General features: G+C 36.9%; 2 long non-coding RNA genes across 2 annotated transcripts in view; one reads left to right on the top strand and one right to left on the bottom strand.

The window, feature by feature from the left end:
* LOC143681532 (uncharacterized) overlaps window positions 1–5399 on the bottom strand; it is a 13441-nt gene extending 8042 nt beyond the window's left edge. The window contains exons 1-3 of the long non-coding RNA XR_013174691.1: window positions 4972–5399; window positions 4745–4807; window positions 242–319 (exon numbers count right to left, since the gene is read on the bottom strand). This is a non-coding gene — a long non-coding RNA (uncharacterized LOC143681532). The remainder of the gene's footprint in view (window positions 1–241; window positions 320–4744; window positions 4808–4971) is intronic.
* LOC143681533 (uncharacterized) lies at window positions 1082–24156 on the top strand. Its single transcript, XR_013174692.1, has 3 exons — window positions 1082–1135; window positions 1682–1716; window positions 24078–24156. It is a non-coding gene; the product is annotated as an uncharacterized LOC143681533 (long non-coding RNA).

Raw genomic sequence — 24156 nt, 5'->3', positions numbered from 1 at the left:
TATGATTGGATTACTAAGCTGCTTGTACCTGATACTGTCTTTGTCATTTAATCTGAACTACCTAGAAATATATCTTAACTCAAGGGCACCGGTCCATACAGGCAGAAGTTTATATAAATGACAGTCCCCAAGGAAGATGGCGAGTGGCAGAGCCTTTCCTGGCCCCACCAAAGGTAATCCAGAAATGTAATTAGCCTGGCCCTGCAGCTCATCTGTAGTTAGAAACATCGTGAATACCTACCAAGAGTTCAGGAATCACGATGGCAGAGCTCTTTTATAATCACATTTTTCCACGTGAAAGTATGTGGATACAAAATCCCTGAGGAGAAAATTGAAATGATACGGTTTATCACACAGTTTTCTTTTCAGCGGCGTTTCTTGAAAAAAGCATTATCACATGAACTCCTTTTGAATTGTGTTCTGATTTTTTAATTTTATTTATTCATGTCAAAATGCTGTGAGAGCTTAAAGTTCTGGTTCCGGTCCACCTCACTGTTTGGAAAGGTCTCAGGGAACAGTTCCCACCCCGTGGGGATTGCATGTGTTAGCTGAACTCTGCGAAATGGCTTCACCTGCTTCCTGCGGGAGCCGGGTCAACAGGCAGCCTGTCCTGTCAGCACCACAGTCCTCTCAACAACCTGCGCAAACTGAGCCCAATAAAGCCTGATTGACATACCCTGGGAAGATCTCTCTCTCCTCATCTTGCTCAACTACCTCTATTAAAGTTATATTGCTTTAAATGTGCCCTTTGCAATCAATGCCTGATTATGCAAGGCCCATATTAGCCTGTACTTTTGTTTCTCCTCCTCCCACATTTGTCGTCTGCCTTTTTAGCCCCTCGGTAACTCACAGCAGCAGCACTAGATGGCTGGAGAATAAAATAGATGTAAAATTCCTTCTAACACAGCCTCATTTGCAGTGACAATGGGAGAGGAAACTGCCAATGGCTCATTGAGAGAAGCTCATTTTCTTCTTTCTCTGTCGTCCCTAACATTCATGCATTCATCAAAGAGAAAAACTGAGTGCACGCTTTCCTTCTGAAGGGGACATGAAGAGGCAGAGCACAGAGTTGCTTTTCACATTTATGAGTGACTCTGAGTGCAGTCGGATGCACAACCTTATCACAAACAAAAAGGTAGGTAATGGCTCAGTTGCAAAACAGCAAATGATATCTCAGGATGATATTTTATTAGGTGAATTACCTTTTCAAAAAGTATTATTTTACTCCTACTATGTGCAAAACAATATGCTTGGGGCTGGCGATAAATAGATGAAAGAGCAGTCCCTGCTCTCAAAGAGTTCCCTTTAAGTCTAGAAAGGGAGATAGAAAACTTAAAAAGCACCTACAATATAGGGAGGGGTCAGTACTTCAAAAGGAGTATTTCAGGAGTCCTGAGGGAAGACAAATTCCAGGCAAGTGGGGGCTGGAAAAGCTTCTCATCTGAGAAGAGTCTTAAAGACAAAAGGAAGATTGCCGGGGTGAAAAGGGAGAAGAGCATTTCACCAAGAGAGAAGAGAAAGAACAGCTTGGATGGGCGAGTAGGAATGTTGGATACCAGAGATTAGGATTCATTTGCTGTGGGTAGAGCATTGGTTGTACACAGGGTGGGAAGGAAAGATGAGGCAATAGTTACATGGACAGAGACATCTAATTTTTTTTTTTTCCTTCTGCATGGGCAAGCTCTGGAAATTGAACCTGGGTCTCTGGAGTGGCAGGTGAGTGTTCTGCCACTGAACCACCATTGCCCCACCCAAGACATCCATGTTTTGAGGGTCTCCTTGGGGAACAAGGTTGTGACATCACAGATCCATTTCCACTCATTCATTTCCTGAATGCTCTGACTTTTTTTCATTGGTTTGGTAGTAAACCAACGTGAAAGCAATCTGCTCCATCATCCTTATCTCTCTTCAAGCTGGGAAGTGTTTCTGTGGTCTTTCTGCTCCATTTTATCACCACTCTCATTTTGCAGATAATGAAAAGAAGGCTTGGCTACTCACACAGGTAGTAAGAGTCAGTTCTAGGATTCAACTCTCACCTGACTCCAAATCTAATCATTTTCCACTCTATCCACTGGTTTTGATGACATTCCCCCATTCAAACCTTTTAAGGTCCCTTCAAATTCCTTCTTTAAAAAGATACTAAATTAAAACAGAGACTGTTTTCAAATTTTGACCTTGAAGCCTTCATGTAAACAGTTCATTCTGTAAAGCAGCTTATAAAAAGCACAGATCAGTAAAGATTTTTAGTTGTCCTTACCATGCGAATGCTCCGTTTTACCAACCTCTTTCCCTTCTGCTATTTGGAGAGAGTAAAAAATAATTTTTTTAATGACTCAATAAATTAAAACTCCATTGAATTTCAGTCAGGAAATAGCAGCCTTAAGAATGGCATCAGTCACATTTTAACTTAAAAGTAACCTGAGAAAGAAACATCAATACAGATGAACATATATAAATGTTCTGTAAATAAGCGCCAAAAAAACCCTGTGAGACAATTGGTCTAAAGGTTAATGTAATATTTTGTGAGTCAAGACTATCATGTAATCTTGAATAAAATATATGTGGGAATGGGATGCTATGTAAGATGAGGCAGGATTAAGGAAGCTATTTTTGTGGAATCAAGAATAACTTTTGAAAGGCTTCAGAACACGTCCCCAGTGATTGAAGTTATTATGCTGCAATAAGGAAAGAAATTGGGTCAAAACTCATTATCAAGTGCATTTCCACAGGTAGCAAGGGAATATGCTATATTTCCTATCAGACATTCTATCCAGAGTCTGGGTAGATTTCTTTCCTGAATCTAAGCCTAAAAACCTACTTCATTTCCTCACCTTTTCCCAGAATTTATAAGTATCCAAGTTTCAACTGTGACTATGAGTAGCAGACAAACTATTCCAATTCCCTGTGCTGTAAAACTTATTTTTAAAAGGCAACTTGTAAATTCAGCAGCTTGCTTCAGTTTCTTCCTGTCAGCTAATAACAGCTAACTATCCCCATTCTTAGGGACAGACAGAGAAAAATTATCACAGCCAAAATAATTTTCTTTTTTTTTAAACTAGAATAAATCACTTTTTGACACTACCTTGTTTCCATTTCTTCCTCTCTGGAGGACGATTATAGAACTTAGTACTCTGGACTTGAATTATCAGCTTTGGTTTTTGCTTTAGGGCTATAATTAGAAGTTACTGAGAGTATTAATTGTGATGGGGTTTTTTTGTTGTTGTTTCACTAGCATCTTTCTTCAGAAAACTCCAAGTACTGCCATTCAGTGTTTTATTTCTTGTGTCCTCACAGGAGCCGTGGAAAGTAGAAATAGGATTATAATTAATCTACTTTAAAAAAATGGAAATGTTTCTCAATCATGTATATCAATTCACCCAGTGAAATACGCAGTCTACATATTTATAGTCTCATAATAAAATAGGAGTCACAGTTTATTCCTGATAATTAGGCTTTATGAAGGCAGATGCTTTGTGCTGTTTACTGGATTTATGGATGAGTGAATGGGTGGAGGGAAGGAAGGAAGGATGGATGGACAGATGGATGAGTATAGTGGTGGATGAGTGGATGGATAGACGGATGGATGAGTAGGGAAGTGACTGTATGGAGGATGTATGAATGGAAGGATGGATATATAAATGGATGGGTGGTGGATGAATGGAAAAATTGATAAGTGGATAAGGAAGTAAATTGGTGAATTGATAGTGAGTCTACAAACAGGAAGAATCTCCAGCAGCATCCAGTAACAGCTTTAGCTGGGCAACAGGAAATCCACAGTCACAAAAAGAAGAACTAGGTTAGATTAGGAATGAGTAGTGTAGCTGGAAGAAAGCTTCAGGTGATAAATATCTTCAGTTCACCAAGTATGGGATTAAATCAAAATGCCAGGTCAAGTGGTAACTCTGAATATACAAAGGTATCCAAAGGTTTGCTGCAGGATGATGAAATGGGAACTGGAGAGGCCAAGGGAGGTTGACTCCAACCACTTCTTCTCAGTCCCCTAAAGTGAGCCAGATTAGATAGACGATCACTTTTATATATTGCGGTTCCATTTAAGAACTTACTAAAAAGGGACTCTCACTGCCAAAAATAATTTTTAAATCAATCTTTAAACTGCTTACTTCATAGGATTGTTATAAGATATAACTGAAAATAGCCTTGAAAATCACAAAGAGCTTTATAAATAACAACCATTACCAAAATTACAGGAAATGAGAAAAGATTTGAGATTTTAAAAGGAGGTAATGCGCGATGTGGTGGTGGCTCAGTGGCAGAATTCTTGCCTGCCATGCCAGAGACCAGGGTTTGATTCCCAGTGCCTGCCCATGCAGGAAAAAAAAAAAAAAGGAGGTAATTCATCTTAACTATGCTTTCCCCTTTTTCTTTATTCCTTTCTTGTCCATCCATCCAGCCCTAGGTTTTTGCAGGTTCAATGTTTTCACAAAATCATGTTATGGATATATCTTATTCGCCCCTCTATTCCTTTCATATCTAACAAAGATTGAGATAATGAATAGTAAAACAAGATAAGCAGAATTTGGTTGTAAGTATGAGAGCTGAAAAATGAAAAACAGCCAAATTGGAAAGGATTTTGTTTTCTAAGGCCAACCTTCTGGTAGGGGAAATGGCAGGTAAGGGGAAGTCCTGAAAGCGTCCTTTATATCTAAATGACAGGGCTCATACTGGGTCCTTAGTATCTTTGGAAGTAAGATTAGTTCTTAGATCTTCTCAATATAAGGCTCACCTTAAATCTGGACTAAACCAGACTTCCAATAGCCTCAGCCTTTCCAGCAGAAATCTGAGTCCTCTGGAAAATGAAAAAACAATTATTTTCTAATGAATATTTAAGACCAGAGATTTTCCTGATATGTTTTTTATTTTTCTATAATATCTTATTTATCTAATACTGTGTAATAAGTCACTGAAATACCTAGTGTCTAAAAGCAATAGTAAGAATTTCTTATCACTCACTATTCAGTGGGTTGGCCAAGAGTCTTCTGATGGTCTCTGTTGGTATTTCACAAGCAATTGTAATCAAATATTGGCTGGCTCTGAAGTCCTTTGGAGTTGAGTCTCAGCTAAGAAGTTGGGAGACTGAACCTCTCTCTGTCTCTTCTAACAGGCTTAGAGACTCTTCTCGTAGTTTCTTCAGCAACATAGGCAAACTTCTTATGTGATGACTCAGGAATCTCAAAAAGGAAGTATTCCCTCTTCCACTATTGGTGATAATGTAAAATGGTGTAGCCTCTGTGGAAAATAGTTAGGGGGTTCTTCAGAAAGTTAAGTTTCTGAATTACTATATAACCTGGTATGTTTTTTAAAACTGTTATGTACCCCCAGAAAAGCCAAGTTCCTTTACTCCTAATCCAATCTTGTAGGGGCAGATCTATTGTTTAGGGTGGAACCTTTTAATTAGGTTGTTTCCATGGAGACGTGTCACACCTAACTGTGGGTGCGACCTTTCAAATAGATTATTTTCATGGAGTTGTGGCCCTGCCCATTCGAGATGAGTCTTAATTAGTTTACTGGAGTCCTTTATAGGGGGAAACATTTTAGAGAAGATACAGACAATGACATTTGGAGATGCGTGGATTGCTGACATAGACTTTTGAAGATGCTTGGAGATAGACAAGCTCAGAGAGAAATTCACTGGAACCAGGAACTAAAAACATTGAAACTCAGGAGCAAAGGGCCGGTAGACGTCCCCATGAGCCCTTCCATGTGACCGAGAAACCTCAGACAGGAATTGGCCCTTCTTGAGTGAAGGTATCCTTTTGTTGATGACTTAATTTAAACATTTTCATGGCCTTAGAATTGTAACTTGTAATTTAACAAATCCCCTTTGTAAAAGCCTGTCCATATCTGGTACATTGCATTCCAGCAGCTTTAGCAAATCGAAACACCTGGCAATCCCACTTCTAGGTATATACCCCAAAAAATTGAAAGCAGAGACTCAAAGAGATATTTGTACACATATTTTCATAGAAGTGTTACTTACAATTGCCAAAAGAAGGAAGAAACCCGAGTGTCCATCAACAGATGAATAGATAAACAAAATGTGGAATAATCATATAATGGAATGTTATAGAGCCATTAAAAAGGAATAAAGTTCTGATACATGTGACAACAAGGATGAATCTTGAAGGCAATATGTTGAGTGAAATAGCCAGACACAAAAGGATAAATATTGTATGATCTCTCTAATGTGAAATAATTAGAATATGCAACTTCACAGAGTCAGGATCTAGAACAGAGGTTGCCAGGGGCTAGGTAGCGGTAGGCAATTAATTCTTAATTGGTGCAGAGTTTCTGCTTTGCGTAATGAAAGAGTTATGGCAACGTATAGTGGTAATGGTAATGCCATATTGTAAGTGTAATTAGCACCATTGAATTATATACCTGAATGTGGTTAAAATGGGTAATCTTGGGTGGAATATATGTTGCTAGAATACAAATTTAAAAAGAAAAAACATCGAACTGTACAACACAAACAGTGAAGCTTAATGTGAAATACAGACTATAGTTAATGTGGAAGGACACTACACAACAAGAAAAACAACTTAAAGGCATAGCTCATTAGGAGCCATCTTTGAAGGCTAGAAAGAAAGCATTTCAATGAAAAAATGCTTTTATTGATCAAAACCAAAATAACAGCCTTCTTCAAAATATAAGGATGGTAATTATTTGACTCAAGGATGTGAGTCCAGGGACTTTGTTAGTTATCTACTGTATACAGTGTTAATGGTCACAAAGGATTAAATGAAGGGTACAACTCTGCTGAAAATCTAAGATTCTAAGTATATTCTCAGTAATCTTGAGCTATTTTCTCAGGCTTGAATTGTTATTGGCTACTAAAAAATAAATGAAACTGGGAACCTACATGCATGATCCAGTAGCATTCTTAAATATATAAATTAAGTGCCTTCTTTAAGTTTATTCCAATTATTTCACTTACCTTTTACTATTTGCTTCTCCAAACAATCCTCTGAACTAGGCAGAGCTCATCTGTGTTTGTGACTCCTGGAAAATTGTACTGACATGCCACAACCTTGATGATTTTACTATTTTCTTTAAAGGTTGCCCAGTCTTCTCCAAAATGGGTAAGAGATGAGAAGTGCTCCAAACAGTACTTATTCTAATCCATAATATGAGAAACAGAGGGCAGAGAAAGGAACGAAAGCAGATCAAGGAGGCTCATTAGATAAGTATGACTGATAAAATCCTAGCTTCGGAGCATCATAGCCAAGAGCTGTGATGTCCCCTGGCATGAGTACCCATGATATAAAGAGAGTCATGGATTGAGTCTCCTGCTCTCCAACCAGAGCTCTGACCTTCTAATCATCCCACTTTCTTCATTGTGATACTGTAATCATATATGAAATCCTGCAACAAGTCCCTGAGTTGATAATATACCATAGAATAATTTTTAAAAAGTAGTTACCACAAAGAACAACCACACAATGTATTAATAATCTGGGTAAAATAACTCCTATGATTTCTACGACACCATATTTGCTTTGACTTTATCTCTCTTACTCTATCTTAACCTATAAATCCTATGATCAGGGAAGCCACTTAATTGATAATTTAGTGAGATTATTACAATGCGTGATAACAGGTTTTTTGTAAGGCCATTTATCATACTTTCCCATGGCATTTCACAGAAATATTGCTTCTAGTACACTCCAAAAATGCAGTCATATAGCTTTTAAGAATGTTCTATTAAACATTATAATTTTCAAACTAAATAAAATACTCTGTAACAAAAAAGAAAAAGTAAAGCTATATTTCCTTTATTACTGTTTTGACATTTAAAAGAGCTGTCTAAAAATAATTGCACAGAATCACATGGCTTTTCATTCATTCCTTCCACAGTCACTTGAATCCCTACTCTGTGCCAGGCACTATGCCAGATGGCTTCTGCTTTCAAAGATTTTACAGTCTATTGTAGAGACAGACATACAAACAATAAAAATGTGCTAACTGGTGCCATGGTGAGATGTATAAGTTTAGTGGAAACATAAAAGAATCTCTTCAGTCTGCTTCAGGGAGTTAGGAAGAGACTAATAGAAAGAAGCAATGGTTGGAAGAGCACTTGCAGGTTAAGTAGCTTGCCAGTTTCATAAGCAGGACAAAAGACTGTTTAAGACATAAGAGAATATGCAAAAGTACAGAGATGGGAGTAATTCACATGTATTCAGAGACCACAATACACAGGTACTAGAGAAGAGATAAAGTGCAAATAGCAGACACATGGGGTGGGGCCGGATGATGAAGGACCTTGTTTTTCTCATGGAGGAATTTGGACTTGATTCTGATTGTAAGGAATTGCAAGCAGAAGTATATCATAACCAAATTTGCTCATTAGGAGCAGCTAGTGTGGTCTAGCTCAGGCCCCTGATTCCTTGAGAACTGCATCTAAACCATCAAAGCCTGCAAAGGATGTCAGTTTTCTTTGTGGAAACGTCAGCTAACCATTACTTCAATGGACATATTATTAGTAGGGTCATCTTAATAAAAAATGCTGGATGATGACCCAAACAATCGGAGGAAAAAATTATCTGTTCCAATATTAGTTTAATATTGTTAGCATTGGCCACTTGTAGGGTATGAAAAAGACTTAAGGACACTATTCTTGTTTGAGCAAATGTGATGTGCTAAACAATCTAAGTTTCTCAAACTGGGACACACAATTCCATAAAACATGGCATGTTTTCTTAGTGTGCCAATTTTGCTCCAAACCATGTTTTAAAAGTAAACATGCAGATACTTTTTCAAAATGGACATGCTATTTTAAGATAAAAATTATTATTTCAAAACATTGTGTTGTAACTTGCAATTCAAACTCTTCTTCCAAATACCTGTTCCAACCCCCACTCCCTGGGGGACAGTTACTCTTCAGTACAGCTATGGGTACATCATTGGAAATGTCTAAGAAGCCACTCCATAAACTTTGTACAAAGAAAGATAATCCCCTTAGGAAGAAACATATTTTAGAGGACATACCTATTTTATATTTTGCTATAATTCAGTGTTAGTCCATATATAAGTTAGCACTTAGGATTTAAAGACAGAACTAGTGACATACTGGATTTTCTCCTCAACTGTTTAGGCTCTTTCAACGCCTCTGCCTTTTTCACAAGGTTATTTTAAGGATTAAATGAGGAAATGAAAGTACCTGTAAACTGTAAAGTGCTACCCTGATGTAATGGTTCATTAAGGAATTAATTTACAAATGGTTAGGACAAGGTGCCTTTTGAACGACAGTTTTCATACTCATATGAATTAGAAAGAAAAAAAAAGCTCTAGTGTGGTCTGCTGAGCAAAATGAAGGGCTGCAGTGTTCCCTGATGTCATGGCACAGATGTGCAGAATTCTGATTGTATACATCAGACAGTAGCAATCAAGCAGCGTGTGGAAATCCATCTGGTTCTCATACTGTCTGAATGAGGTGCTGAAGTGGAGGATTTTTACCTAGCCAAATTTGGACAAATCCCCCTGAGCTTTCACCAAATGATTAAAGGCAGTGCAAATTGCCCTCAACCTGGTCCTCATACTTTGATGTTCTCTGTCAGCAAGACCTAAGCTATCATGTAAGACAAAGGGTGAAGTGGCGGATGTCAGAGCATTAATCCCTGAGTTCTTGAGTGATTTTGCTGAATTGCCACTGGTCTCTTCAACTGAGAAGTTATATGTAAGACATTTTAAGGTGAACCAAACATAAACCAGACCTACCCATTTTTTAATGTTCTCAGCTGTATATTTGTGGGAAATATATTTTTTGGAGGTTTGCCACTTCTTTGTTGAATGTCGTGGTTGGGGTTTTCATTTAATAGTGGAGAGAGGGGAGGCTGCTGGTGAAAGAAATGCTGAGATTAAACACAGAAGACTAGCCAAAAAGAAACAATCAAAAAATAATAATAATAAAATGAAATAAAAAAAAACATGATCAGCTCCTTGTGTTAAAACAAGAAAGTTATTAAATTGCTCTATTAGGTATCTAATGTCAAATGCAAAATATTTTACTTTCTCCTCCTTCTTAGACTATGGTATGTTCTTAATAATAGATTATTCCATGGGAATAGAAAAGACAGAAAACTGATAGTAAATAATGGAAGTGAGAAATACACTGACATTTTATAGGATGAAGTTTGGTTCGTGGGTATCAAGTATTTTTAACCAGGGTTATCCAGCCTGAATCCAGCCATATAAAAATAAATAAATTCTTACATTGATTCTGAAATATATTGATTACTGTTGGATGTGCCAAGGCCTACTATACATGAAAAAAAATATGATTTTCTTTATTTATCTTATTTAAATATAATTTCCACTAAAGGGGAATGCAAGTCAATAGCTGTGGGACCTGATATGATCCTCAAGGCCATGAAATATGGTTTGGGAGCATCTAATGGCATTGTTTCTCAAACTTAAACTAGATTACTGCACGAAGACTGAAGGTATGAAACCAATTGTCGGAAATGCCATATCCGCTAACTGATCTAAAATTAACAGTAAGGCCAACCACCTGGGGACTAATCTAAACCAGGGAGAGCGCCTCTTGCATGGAAATTATATAAGTATGTGACTAGTTGGTTGATCTCAGTGGTTTATCTTGACATTATATTAGATAAATCAACTTCTAAACTGGGGGTCTTTCTTAATTCAGGCATCTGACTTGTACTGGTTTTATATGTATATGTTTGTCTTATCCTGATCAAGATATTTGTGGATGTACCATAACTGCCTTAAAGTCCTGTTCTTATGTTCACTGTATACAACTAACATGGCATCAACGTTAAATTGAGTTTTACAGAAGGCTGGCAGGTGGAGGGGAGTGAACTTTACTGAAAGTGAGTGTTGGCATTCATGTACGGTCTAAACAAAATAGCAGCCTAAATGAACAGACATTTCCACTGCTCAACCAGACTAGAAACTTCAATGAAGACCTTCAATTGCCTGAGGTGTTTCCTTGGTATAAGGCAGGACCTGACCATGATCTTTCTCATCAGTGAGTTAACATCTATTTGGCACTTGACTAGACCACCCTGCCCCTTTCTTATCACTCTCAAGGAGCCCTGGGCAGGAGAGCAGCAGGAAGAGGGAGAGCTAAGGCTTGTGGTTTCTGATTTTTACTTCAGTTAGGTTCCTTCCAACACATTTCCTCCCATAGGCACTTAAACATAATGCATTCCTTCTTAGGAGACTAAAGTTGCTCATATGATCATAAATATGAAACAGGAAGTCCAAACTGAGCAATAAATTACCTTCTTATCAAGTTATCATCTTTTCAACTAAAGAACACTGACCAGCATGACTCATTTAGTAGGAATCCCTTTAGTCAATCATTTTATAAGGAAAGGTGAAGAAACAAGATGCTTCCTGTCAATCTGTGGGCTTATCTCTCAGAACAGAGATAAGTCAGGGGGTATAAAGAGAGTGAGAATCCACTCCCAAATTCTTCACCCAGCTCTGCCCCTTCATGGCTTCCTACAGGTTGGTAATTTCCCAGTCCTCTTTCAACAGCATTAGCAGGAGAATAAAGAATGAACCCCAGTGGGTTGGACAGCTTCACATCACAGATCTTCTGAGACCAATTCACAATCAAGAACTGGCAGGCAGAAAAAGCTAAGGATATGTCCCTCATATAAACTGGGGAGCTCAAGGAGCCCAGAAAGCTTCAATGCCCCCCCACCCCCGTCCTCTTAGTAATAGCCAGGACCTGTGACTCCACATCCTCCTAAAGAAGAGAATTTCAGATAGTTAAAGAAAGACTAGATAGGAACAATCAACATGTGACCTCTAAGCAGTATTTGAACTTGATCTGGACACCTCTCTCACACTAGACTGTCTCCATGTGGCTCCCACAAATTATGTGCTAATCATGCACCCATTATATAGAAATATGTTGACAATTTTATGAACATTTCACATACCTCAAAACAGACGCTTTGTAAATGTCAATGTTAACATCTGTGCTAGAGAGAGCTGGCTCTTTCAGAAAGTGTTGGGGTCTATTATTCTATGATCGATCATTTTTTATCATTTGATCCAAGGTAATTTCTTCAGTGTATATTAGTTCTTAAATGCACTCATATGCTTTGCCCAAGGATTTTGGCAGGCTGTTGAGCAAAGTGTTCATTTGATGGCTAACTATTTTATCTCAAATTCAGTCATTCAGCTTTAAATATAGGCACTATTTTGACATTCATTTTATATATGCCTGTAAACCATAATGAGAGAAAAGCTTTGCCTTGGAAATTAACAAATGCACTGAGCCTGGTACACAGTAGCTGTTCAATAAATATTTGTTGGGTAAAAGTAAAATGGATTCATCAGGCAAGATTTAGATCCTAGGAATGATGGAGAGGAAGTGTAGCCTGTCAATTATCTCAAGTGGAATTTAGCAACCTCCATTCCTCACAGCTGAGAGAGCTGCTGTTCAGAGACTGCGATAAGACAGATGTTTCCATGAGAACACTCAGGAGACAAACAATGCTTTCCTTCATCTAAAATTTCACATTTTAGTTCTCTTTCCTTATTAAGGCAGAACTTTCTGTGAAGTATTTACAATGTCTTTTCTTAATTCAGAGACCTCCTTCAATTATTTGCTTTCCTAGCAGAAAGTGTACCCAAGGGAATACCCATATTTTTTTTTCTGTTGAAAGATTGGGGAAGTACATACCCTTAAATAAAAAGGGAAAATATCCCTTTTGGGTGAAGATTATGGAGGCAAGTTGGGTGTTCTTGTCATCTCACCAAGAAGATGACATTCCTTGTTATTCCTTCTGTTTTTCTCTTTGGATTTAAAGTTCTATGATATTATAATGAACAATGAAAGGATTTACATGCGTCATCTAAGTGCTAAGGTGACAGATGTGCTGAGGAGAATAGAAGTAATGTTTTCAGCTCTTACACATCAACAAAAGGCAGCTTTGTTAACTTTTCAGAAAGGCCTCTTCTGTAAGTCATTGTTCCTCTCTTAACCATTCTTTCCCAGAAAAAAATATTAAGTAACACTATTTAGACTCTAGATTCTTTCCAAACCCAGAGAAAAAATCATGCCTTATGAATACCTCCAAGTACTATTTGTTTGAATATGTTTTAAGTTCTAGAAACCAAGAGAAGATCCAGGGCTCTAGACAAGACAGGGTATTAGGAGCTAGCCCAGTCCTCACAAGAGGAAAGGAAAAGGCAAATTCAGATAAGATGGACTCAGAAAACAAGAAATTGTGCAAATATGTCAAATCCATATGGGTGAGATTCAGACAATATTTATAGTTTTTCACTATTGCTCCTCCTGGTCTAGAAAAAAGTCTGGTACCAAATAGGCATCAAATAAATATGTGATGATTAAATGAATGTATCAAATCCAAAATGAAGTTATTTAGTCAGTATCAGAGTTTATATATGTTCAAGACATAAAATAAAAGAAATAGCCTTTCTGTAGCATGCACTCTAGGGAGATCAATGTGAGAAAAGTTGCTGTTACGGAGTGTTGGTTTAAATATCACCACCAACCCACCCCACTCCACAAGTACATGGAAAAGCATGGTCTGAGTTTCCCCCAGTTGGGGGAGAGCCTTGGGGAAATCTTACTCCATTCAGTGAGAAGCACTCTTACTGTTGGACTGCTCGTGCTATATTACTGGGAGTCCAGTACATTTTAAATGACTTATTTTATTTTTTTCTCAGCGCAATCACCAGAATCAAGACAAATGGCAGAGTCTTGATGCATTGGGTAAAGCATGACAGAGTCAGCAGCAAGTAGGGTGTTCTAGTTTGCAAACTGCCAGAATGCAATAACCCAGAAACAGAGTAACTTTTAAAAGGGGAATTTATTAAGTGTTGCAAGTTTACATGTCCTAAGGCTGGGAAATGCCCAAATTAAAGCAAGGTTATAGAAATGTGAAATCTAAGGCATCCAGGGAAAGAAATCTTGGTTCAAGAACACCAGTGACATTCAGGGTTTCTCTCTCAACTGGAAAGGCGCATAGTGAACATGGTGACATCTGCGAGCTTTCTCTCCAGAAATAACCAACCACACATATCAAAGTGGTAGACCACAGATAAAACCATATTCCAAAGTATTTAGGAAGTCATAGTTCCTCATCATGGGCCTTTACCCTGAACACAGGTGTCAAAAATGGTATGTAATACAATATGCCCTTACTCTACATGGTCATAAATATTCAGTGCCCTTGAATGGGCCACAGTAAGTGGCCAGGTTACAATCATCCACCTCAGACAGCAGGCCTTGCCAGCTTTCTGCCCCTCTCCAGGGGCTCCCTAAGTGTCCAGAGCTGTTTTTTACTAATCACTTGGACTACTTTTGTTATCTGCCTTTGAACTCAATAACCACATTTTACTAGATGAGCACTTGCTGAAGAAGGTCATATTTAGAGACGTGTCTACCTGGTGGCTTGGGCAGTTTGACTGTACACAAATGTTGGAAACTCAAAGTAATAGGAAAGATGCCTCAATTTGTTATAAACTGAATGACCAGCTTCTTGCAGCTGCACTTGGGCATCAATAGTCTGAAGGCATTGTCCCTAAATGTCAACTCTTCTTGTACTGCCTATATATCTCAAAGGCATCACTGATGGTAAACAATTCTCTGTTGCTTATGGAGATGCCTCCTGGGGGAAATTCATTTGGGGTTTAAGATTCCCAGGCTGAGATCTACCAGCCATAAGGTCTCCCCCTCAAAAGTCTTACCTAATGGAGAAGAAAATTAGAAGCCAGCCCAAGATACGTGACTTGGCAGCCACAACTCTGTTCTCCAATAGTTGGGGGGAGAAATAAGGTTTGGATCCATAAGCTCACATCCATTCATGTCACATAATGTCCTTGAATAATCCCTGGAACCCAGACTGCAGAACTAACAGCTCCACTCTGTGGTTGCCCATATTTCAGCACTCTCCTAAAAGTCAAGTTCAAGAAAATAACCTTAACTGTTTTTGTTGTACTGCAAACCTGGTGCATCATGTGTACTGAAACAAACTCAGTTTCAAGAGGGTGAATTCAAGAAAACAAGATCTCCGAGTTTGTGGTGGGGTAGATTGATGCAAATCATTTGATGCAAATCATTTGAGTTCTGGTTGGTAGCAGCAACTAGGGCTGAAGTTGATTGACACCCCATAGTGGGTAGTAGTTTGGGGATGAATAAGTGAGGAAGGGGGCAAGATTTGAACTGCATTAAAAGCCAGTCTTTTTGCAATTAAGCACTGTATAACATTAGAGCATGGAGTAGGAGGACCCCTAATGAAAAATCTAGGATGGGTCCTTTGTTCTTGAAAAGTTTGCAACCAGCCCCGATTGCAGCTAGAAGTTAGAGCTCCAGGATACCAAAGGATCAGAAGCTGCCTTATGGTGCAACTTCTGAGGCACCAGTATCACCAGAAGAAATTAAGAAAACCCTGCCCCCTTCCATGATGCTGAGACTCCAACAAGACGTAACATCTGAACTGGGAGTCAGCAGAATGGCCACAAGACTGTTGGACTAATGCAAAGGAAGACCAAAGGCCAAACCCCAGACTGCCTTTGGAATCAAGAACCGTTCAAAAGCTAGGAAGAATGTAACAACTAATTCATGATGTAAGGTATGTGAGAGAGCACCATTGGCATCAACAGATTGATCCTGGAAAGATGCCTTTTACGCTGTAGCTCTGGCCTAGGGTGGAGAGGAGAGGAGAGCTGGTAGGACTTGCAGGATCAGACATCTATGAAGAAACTAAGGACAACAGAGGGTATCCATAGAATTTTCTGGTTTTGGTGTATTCACTTCTCAGACTTAGAGGTTAGTATGATCAACTAAACAGAAGTAGGGAAAATGACAGATTGGTTTTGCCATATATTAATATTTGTCAAAGTATGTATTCAATTTGCTTTACTTAGATGTAGCAAGAAATCACATTTAACTAGTATAGTAGGGGAAAAGAACAGGGTTATGATTGTTTTTCTTTGCAAAATACATTTTAATACTCCTCTACTCTAATATAGATTATTATTGGTTCCTTCCTGTCCAGCCCCCCCCCCACAGTGAATTATAATTCTGCTAAAACTTGAGCCTTCCGTTCAACTTTAGAATTTCTCTCATCTTCAGAACTTAGTCCTCAGGAACCTCAAATATAATCCTAACTGGTTCAATAATCTCACAGTCATACACAAAAAAATTGATAGACATATATACACCAGATGTGAAATCATATAACAGTTGAATCCTTTTATATCTCTTTACCCAAAAGAATGGCTTCATTTAAATTCTCTCTAAGTGTCCAAATGGAAATTTTGATGCAAATGAATATTATATATTTCTGTTAAAATGTGCGTGTGACTTTGTAAGAAATGTGAACTCCATAGACTAAGCAAATATAATGAATCAATATATCAACAAATAGTTATTGTACATTTTCTGTGCCCTAAGCACTAGAGTAGGCTGATGATGGAACAAACTAGTATAAAATTATACCACTGTGTCCAAACCCTCAAGAAGTACGTATTTTTTAAAAATTGCATGAAAAGATAACTAGCATAAAAGCAATGGAAGAAATCACAAAGAAAAAGATTTGACTGCATGAAAAGGAAATATGTAACTGCTATTTCTCAAAATGCAAGCTTTTCAGAGGATAAGCAATAAATTAATATATATTTATAAATAGTTCTGTAACCCCATCATTAATGTCCTTGGTATACAAAGTGGTTATGTAATACAATAAGAGCTAAGACACTTAGATCCCAATAGAAAAATGGGTCCATGAACATGACATTCACAAGAGCACATATAATGGTTTATGAATGTTTAAGAACAAATTTTAGCCCAGAAAACTTTAAAAGAAGATGTAAAGTGCATCTCACCTTGTTCAAAGAAAAATGTCAATAATATATCCATATAATACGCCTTCCTCACAGCAATGCTAAGCACTCTCCAAAACAAGCTACAGAGTGAACACTTATGTGAAGTATATGAAAAACTTCTCAGATTATCATTTGCGGACCAGTTAAATGTGGGGGAATGCATACTTAAAATAGTAACTTTGGTTTTAGAATATTGATCTGTGGCCCAACTTTCTGATGATAATTATCTATTAGGGTCATTATCTATCTTTTCAGGACACTCCCAGTTCAAGATAAGAAAAGACTAAGACCATGCAATAAAAGTCTAAGACCAAATTATTATTTTCCAGGAGGGTGAAGAGGATAATGGTAGGTTAAGATAGAAGACAGATTAATAAAGAAGGGAAATTATCCAACCCATACAAAAGTAGCAACACTCCTTAAGAAACTAATTAAAAAGACATCTGTGATGTTCAGGTTCCTGTGTCAACCTGGCCAGGTGATGGAGCCCAATTGTCCGGTCAAGCAAGAACTGACCTATCTATTGCTGTGAGGACATATCATGGACCTAAATCATGAGCACATTGGTTACATCTATGGCTGATTAAATCTGCAATTGGCTAAGGGGAGTGTCCTCTGCAATGAGGGACACTTAATCTAATCACCCGAAGACTTTTAAGGGGGATTCAGAAGAGAGAATCTTTCCTTTACACTTCCGCCAGACAGCCTCTTTTGGGAGCTCATTGAGGACTTTCATTGGAACTCCCAACTCATGGCCTGCCCGACAGATTTTGGGCTCTTACGTCCCCATGGTTGCATGAGACACTTTCATAAATCTCATATTTACATTATCTCCTGTTGGTTCTATTTCTCTAGAGAACCTTAACTAATACAACACCAGAAAGCATCCTTTTTTAAACATGCAAAAATTTTAACATTTCCATTGGGCAGGATTCTTAGCCCATTTGAATATGGCTAGAGGTTTACAGTGAGTTCATGCAGTTTAGTCCATCAGGTAATTTAGTACAAAACCAGAACTCACAAAGTCAAGCCCAAGGAAAAGTCAGTAAAAAACACATTTAATTATTACTAATTCCAAATTATTTTATTTTCCAAGAGGGTGAAAAAGGATAATGGTAGATTAAGATAGGGATCACCAGATTTCAAAACTATATATTCCTTGCAAAAAGCTATGACCCAAGAAAACCACACTTGCCATTCTTAAAGCAAGCAGCTAGCATACTTTTTAAGATGACATATCTAATAAATGAGTATGTAATTTGAGGGTATAAACAGTATGCTGACTTTAAAAATAAGATAAGTTACATTTAGGGTTCATCTAGGATAAACAATTTATTAAGAATGGAATGCCACCATTGAGTAATTCCTCAGAAATTGGTTCCTTCTGAGCACATTACTAAATTTGATTCTTTTTTAGCAGCAGATAATCAGTACTTCCAACTTTACATATGAAAACAGAGTTCCTTACCTCCTCACAATTTCACTCCAAATATGCTCCTCCCCATCTTTTGCATCTCAGAGAATGGCGCCCTCATTTCCACAGTTGCTCGCAAGGGCCAAAAACATGTAGTACTTGCATACCACATCCAATTCCTCAGCAAATTCTGTTGGAGCTACAATCAAGTTGTAACAAAAATCCAGCTTTTTCTTTTCACTTCTACCCCTACCTAGTGCAAGACAGCTGTCACCTGGAGTATGAAATAATCTAGCCTTCTCAGCTCCCCTTCGGATAAAATTATACACAGTAATAAGATCTATTTCTAAAAGCATAAATCAGGTTATGTCACTTTTAGCCCATAAAGCCCTGTGTTGCTCTTATCACTCTCAGAATACAATCCACACTCTTCACCATGACCTTAAAGGCATGATGATCCATACGCTGCCTATCTCTGCAGGCGCGTATCCTACTACTTGCTTTCTCTACTCTACTCTACTACAATGCTCTTCACCAAGCTACTCACCCAGTTCACACTCTCACTGCATTTAAACTTCCACTCAAATCCTCCTTAAAACCAGCCCTCAGCGCCCTCAAAAATATTCATCCTCAACCTCTGCTCCGTTACTCTCAATGCCTTACTGCACTTTGAATAACTTCCTAGTACTTATCACTATTATACATGCATTTGTTACTCTGTACATTATGTCTTCCTTGCTAGGATGTTAGTTTCATGAATGCAGGGTTTTGGTCATATTTACAGCTGAACCCCCAGCCTTCAGAAGCATACCCAAAAAGCAGTATCAATTAAACTAAACAAATTAGTGAGAAGGACAAATACCAAAAATGACTCAAAGGCTCACTGTTATCAATAAAATCCATTCCATTTATAAGAATGTACCTCAGTCTCAAAAGCAACATGCAAATAAGTATAAAGAGACCTAAAATGTTTATTAAATCAATTTCAGTAAATTATACCCATATATTACATTTTGTGTTGAATGCAATTAATATGTACACTATTGATTGCGTGATACACTTCAATATCCTATAGCTATTTCCAGTTTTTACAATATATTGTGCAAACTGTCTCACTGAAGCCAGAAGAATAAATGCTTATTCTTATCACTTTGACATAACAAAATGTTCCTCCTCCTTGATCTTGTTTCAAATTGTGAGAAATTTGATCTTAAAGAATTTATTCAAAATAAATAATAATTTCAATCTCAATCCTCAACCACTAAGATCTTCAAATTCTGGGAATTTGTCTTAAGAAATTACTCAAAATAAATGATTTTGATATCAATCCTCAACCACTAAGTTCTTACAAGATACTGTCTTTTTTAACTCATCAAAGGTAGCCCCCAATTTGCTAGATCAATCCCTCTTCATTCCACTGAATCTGAATCAGAATGTTTTGTAATGGCAAATGTCATTGTCTTTCTTCTTTTTAAATGTTTGTATGTTTCAACAGAAAATTAAGAGAATTTTGGAGAGTACATGAGGGGGAAAATTTTGAAAGGGTTTTCCTTTTGAAAAGCAAAATACAAAAGATGTTAATACCTATTCAAGGCAGAAATATCACAAATCTCAAAAATGGTAAAAACTGGCAATAATACTGTTTTCACTAAAGACAAATATAAAAATATACCTAGTATTAGCATAGGCAGATGGATCAGTGGTGAGAGTCCAGAAATAAAACCTTATGGTCAATTAAGTTTTTACAACGTTGCCAAGGAAATACAGAAAAGAAAGGATGGTCTCTTCAACAAATTGTGCTGGGACAATTAGAAAGCCATATACCAAATGATATACCTTACCTCACACCATACAGAAAAATTACCTTACCTCATACCTTACCTCACACCATACAGAAAAATTAACTCAAAATGGAATATACACTTAATATAAGAGTTAAAACTATAAAACTTTTAGAAGAAAATATAGGAGAAAATTTTCATAGCCTTGAGTTAAACAGAGTTCTCAATTATGACACTGAAAGCAGGACTCATAAAAAGAAAAAAAAATTGACGCATTGGACTTCATCAAAATTTAAGTTGTTTGCACTTCAAATAACATCATTAAGAAAATGAGTATACATATATATAAATATATCAAAGGACTTGTATCCATAGTATAATTTAAAAACTCTAAAAAATAAGAAGACAAAACAATTTTTAAAATAGGCAAAAGATTTGAATATATGTTTCAGCAAAGAAGACACACCAAGGGCTAATAAATATGTAAGAAGATTATCAGCATCATGTGACTTGGGAAATGAAAACTAAAAGCACAATGGAATAGCCAATAGAATGGCTATAATCAGTAGTTTGAAAATAACAAGTGTTGACAAGGATGTGGAGAAACTGGAACCCTCATGAATTGCTGGAGGAAATTATTTGGTAGTTTCTTCAAAGGTTAAACATAAACTTACCATATAACCCAGCAATTTTGCTCAAATGATATCTACCCTAAAAAAATAAAAACATATGTCCACCCAACAACTTGTATGCAAATGTCTAAAGCAACGTTATACACAATGGCAAAAAAAAAAAAAAAAAAAAAAAAAAGCTGGAAATATTCCAAATGTCCATAGATCGGTGAATGGACGAACAAAATGCTGGATGGTCCTACAATGAAATACTAGTTATCAATAAAAAAATATCAGACTACTAATACAGGCAAAAACATAGATGAACCTCAAAAAGCATTTTGCCATGTGAAAGAAGCCAGATTCAAAGGCCACTTATTGTATGATTTCATTTATATGAACTGTTAAGAATAACAAATTATGGAGACAGTAAACAGATAAGGCTGGACATAGGAACAAGGATTTATTGCAAAGGCACAGGGACTTACAGTGAATGCAATGCTCTAAAACTAGATTGTAGTGACTGTTACACACCTCTGTAAATTTACTAATACTCACTGATTGTACCTATAGTGGATGTATCTTATAGTATGTAACTTATACCTCAGTAAAACTCTGAAGAAAACTAATAATTAGCAAGGGTGGAGATGTATAGTTGAAACAAGTTTGGCAATATATTGATAATTGTTGAAGCTGGTTAATGGGAAATAAGGACTTATTATACTATTCCATTTACTTTTATTATCCTTGAAATTTTTATTATAAAAATTATTATCATTGAAAATTATTGCTGCATAGCAAAGTACTACAAACTGGGTAGCATAAAACAACAGAAATGTATTCTTTCACAGTTTGGTAGGCCAGAGGTCTGAAATGAAGGGGTTGTCAGAGCCATGCTTCCTCTGAAGTTTCTAGAGAAAAATTCTTCCTTGCCTCTTCTAGCTTCTGCTGGCCCCAGGCACTCCTTGGCTTGTGGCAGCATACTCCAGTCTCCGATTCCCTCATCAGATGGTCGTGTTTCCTCTGTGTTCATGCATCTATGTTTCTTTTCCTCTTGTAAGGACACAAGTCATATTGGTTAGGACCCACTTTAATGCAGTATGACATCATCTTAACTTGATTTTATCTGCAAAGACCCTTTTTCCAAATAAGGTCATATTCACAGGTACCAGAAGTTAGGATTTGAGTTTATCATTTTTTGGAGAGCACAATTCAACCCATACCAAAATCTAATTCACTGTTAACTTTCTACTGAATATTGTGTTCTTGGATCTGATTTAATTTGTGAATCCTAAACATAAACTTGTTATTAACTAAGCTAATAAAATCTATTCCATGTATCAGTACTTTTGAGCATGGTACATGCTGTTTCCCATTTTCTAAATGTTGATTCAAATCTACCAAGTGATTTTACATTTCACACAAAGATTTCTTAAGCTTTCATATGTAAATTCAACATTAAAATTAAATCAAATATCCAGATCCTCAAATTCTCTCTTCCTGACTACTTTCCAAAGACTAATTCAAGGTAAATGAATGCTAATCTGTGAGTTTGTTTGTCTTTAAGGACCATCAATCCCAATCCTTATATAAACATTTGAGTGAATCCAAACCTCTATCTTAACTTTAGAATTACCCAGATTTTCAAAGATTTGATTTCAGGGCAGACTTTCTGATATCCCTCCTTATAGAAACTAGATGCCCAAAATGACTCCAATTCAGACCTGTTTCCCAAGCTCAGATTTATATCTAAATTTGTCTCTCAAAGTATGGAGAAAGCCAGAGAAGCAGTCATGTCTTCAATAACTTTATTCTGTATTAATTCATGTTTTCATAGTACCACATTTACTAACTGAAGCTTTATGGAATATTGAACTAAATAATAGATAGTGGTACGTTGTGCCCAAATAGCAAAACCTTGCCTAACAAGTCTCCTGACTAGCATTCTTAACTCAAATGACAGAGAATGAAGCAAAGGGATGTAAAATGATTCTTGAAGGGCATACCATGAGAGGCAAGAAATGAACCACTTATTTTTCAACTTTTGAGCTAACCTCTCCACCTAATCTCAGTGGGTAACAGTAAGTGATATTCTTCAGACTTAAAAAAAAGCAAGCAAATAAATAAAAAACAAAAAAGAATTTTTAAAAAAAGCAAGCAAAGACAGAAGATGGAATTTTAGAATACTTCTAACAATTTTTATTTCATAAATATTCCTTTATTTAAACTGCTAAAGGATAAAAGCATGACTCTCAGGTAGATAGACAATGAACTCATGTCAAATATTCTATTTAACTTGTTAATTAATAAAGGAACAGGTAAGATGTTGCAACCAATTCAAAAGAATACACAAAGTACTACACATTTATAATCAGACAAGGAATGCTGAAATTAATTTATAAATAATGCAAAACTGACATTTGAGGTACAGTCAATTGCATTACACAAGCACATTTTGCATTGCATGGAAAGGAATTATTTGTATTATTATTATTAGTTTTCTAAAAGTTAACTTTCATCTGCATAGGGGTTATAAAGAATGTAGTTAAAGATAAACAAAGGCAGAGAAAACGTTAATGGATGAGTGAGTCAGAATACACAATAAATTTCAGTCTTTCTAATATTTTTCTTATGCAATCTGATGAGACTTTCCATGATAAAAAAAAATATTTAAATAGTGACTATGTCAAAATGAAATTTTCTGGTATTTGAACATTTTTCCAAAGTTCCTCAAAAAATATATGTCTTCTTCCAATATTTAAAAGTGTGTTTGGTCATTTCCTGATGCCTGCCCATGTTAAAAAAAAAAAAAAAAAAAAAGAATGTACTCTGTTTGAGCTTTGCTGAAAAAATATAAATCCAATTGAGAATAGGACTTGGCAACACGATTTCCTCAAAAGTAATTCTAAGTGCTATGAGTTACGACATTGGAATACTGATTAGGCTTCTGTGTACATAGGAAAGCTTCCTCAGGATCTAGGATAAAGTCATCACTCACCGGCCTATTGAGGTCCAGAAGGACTAAATGACTGACCACTCCACTCCAACATTTGGCCCTCGATTACAGGTGAACTTCCGTTTTAGGATATCAGAGGCTATTTCTCCTTAAAGTAAGTAAGCCCTAGTCCCCAGTTCCTATACTTCCTAAGTCTCTAAGCCACTTTTGAGTAGTCGGACAGCATAGAAGCCACTTCCAAAATACAGGCAGGACTCATATTCTGCATCTGCTGTTAGGTAGAAATGACCTCATGCTGCTTTCTGCCTGATTTGCTTCCCATTCCAAAACCAGTGCCAAAAACATTTTCTTTATTCCAGTATCTGCAGTACTCGTTTTATTCTCCAATTTGTACTTGAAGATTGTTTTCCATATTTGGTGCTTTAGAGAATGAACTGAAATTTTCTTGGTTTGGCTAGGTCTAATGAAAGAACTGGGTCCAACAAAGTCACTCCTGAGGAAAGCCTCATCGGATCCCTGTTTGCCGACAGGATAAGG

The sequence above is a fragment of the Tamandua tetradactyla genome, chromosome 4, assembly GCF_023851605.1.
Source record: "Tamandua tetradactyla isolate mTamTet1 chromosome 4, mTamTet1.pri, whole genome shotgun sequence".
In the NCBI taxonomy this organism is placed as follows: Eukaryota; Metazoa; Chordata; class Mammalia; order Pilosa; family Myrmecophagidae; genus Tamandua; species Tamandua tetradactyla.
Note: the sequence above shows the minus strand (reverse complement) of the source record. Positions and strands in the feature narration are given on the sequence as shown.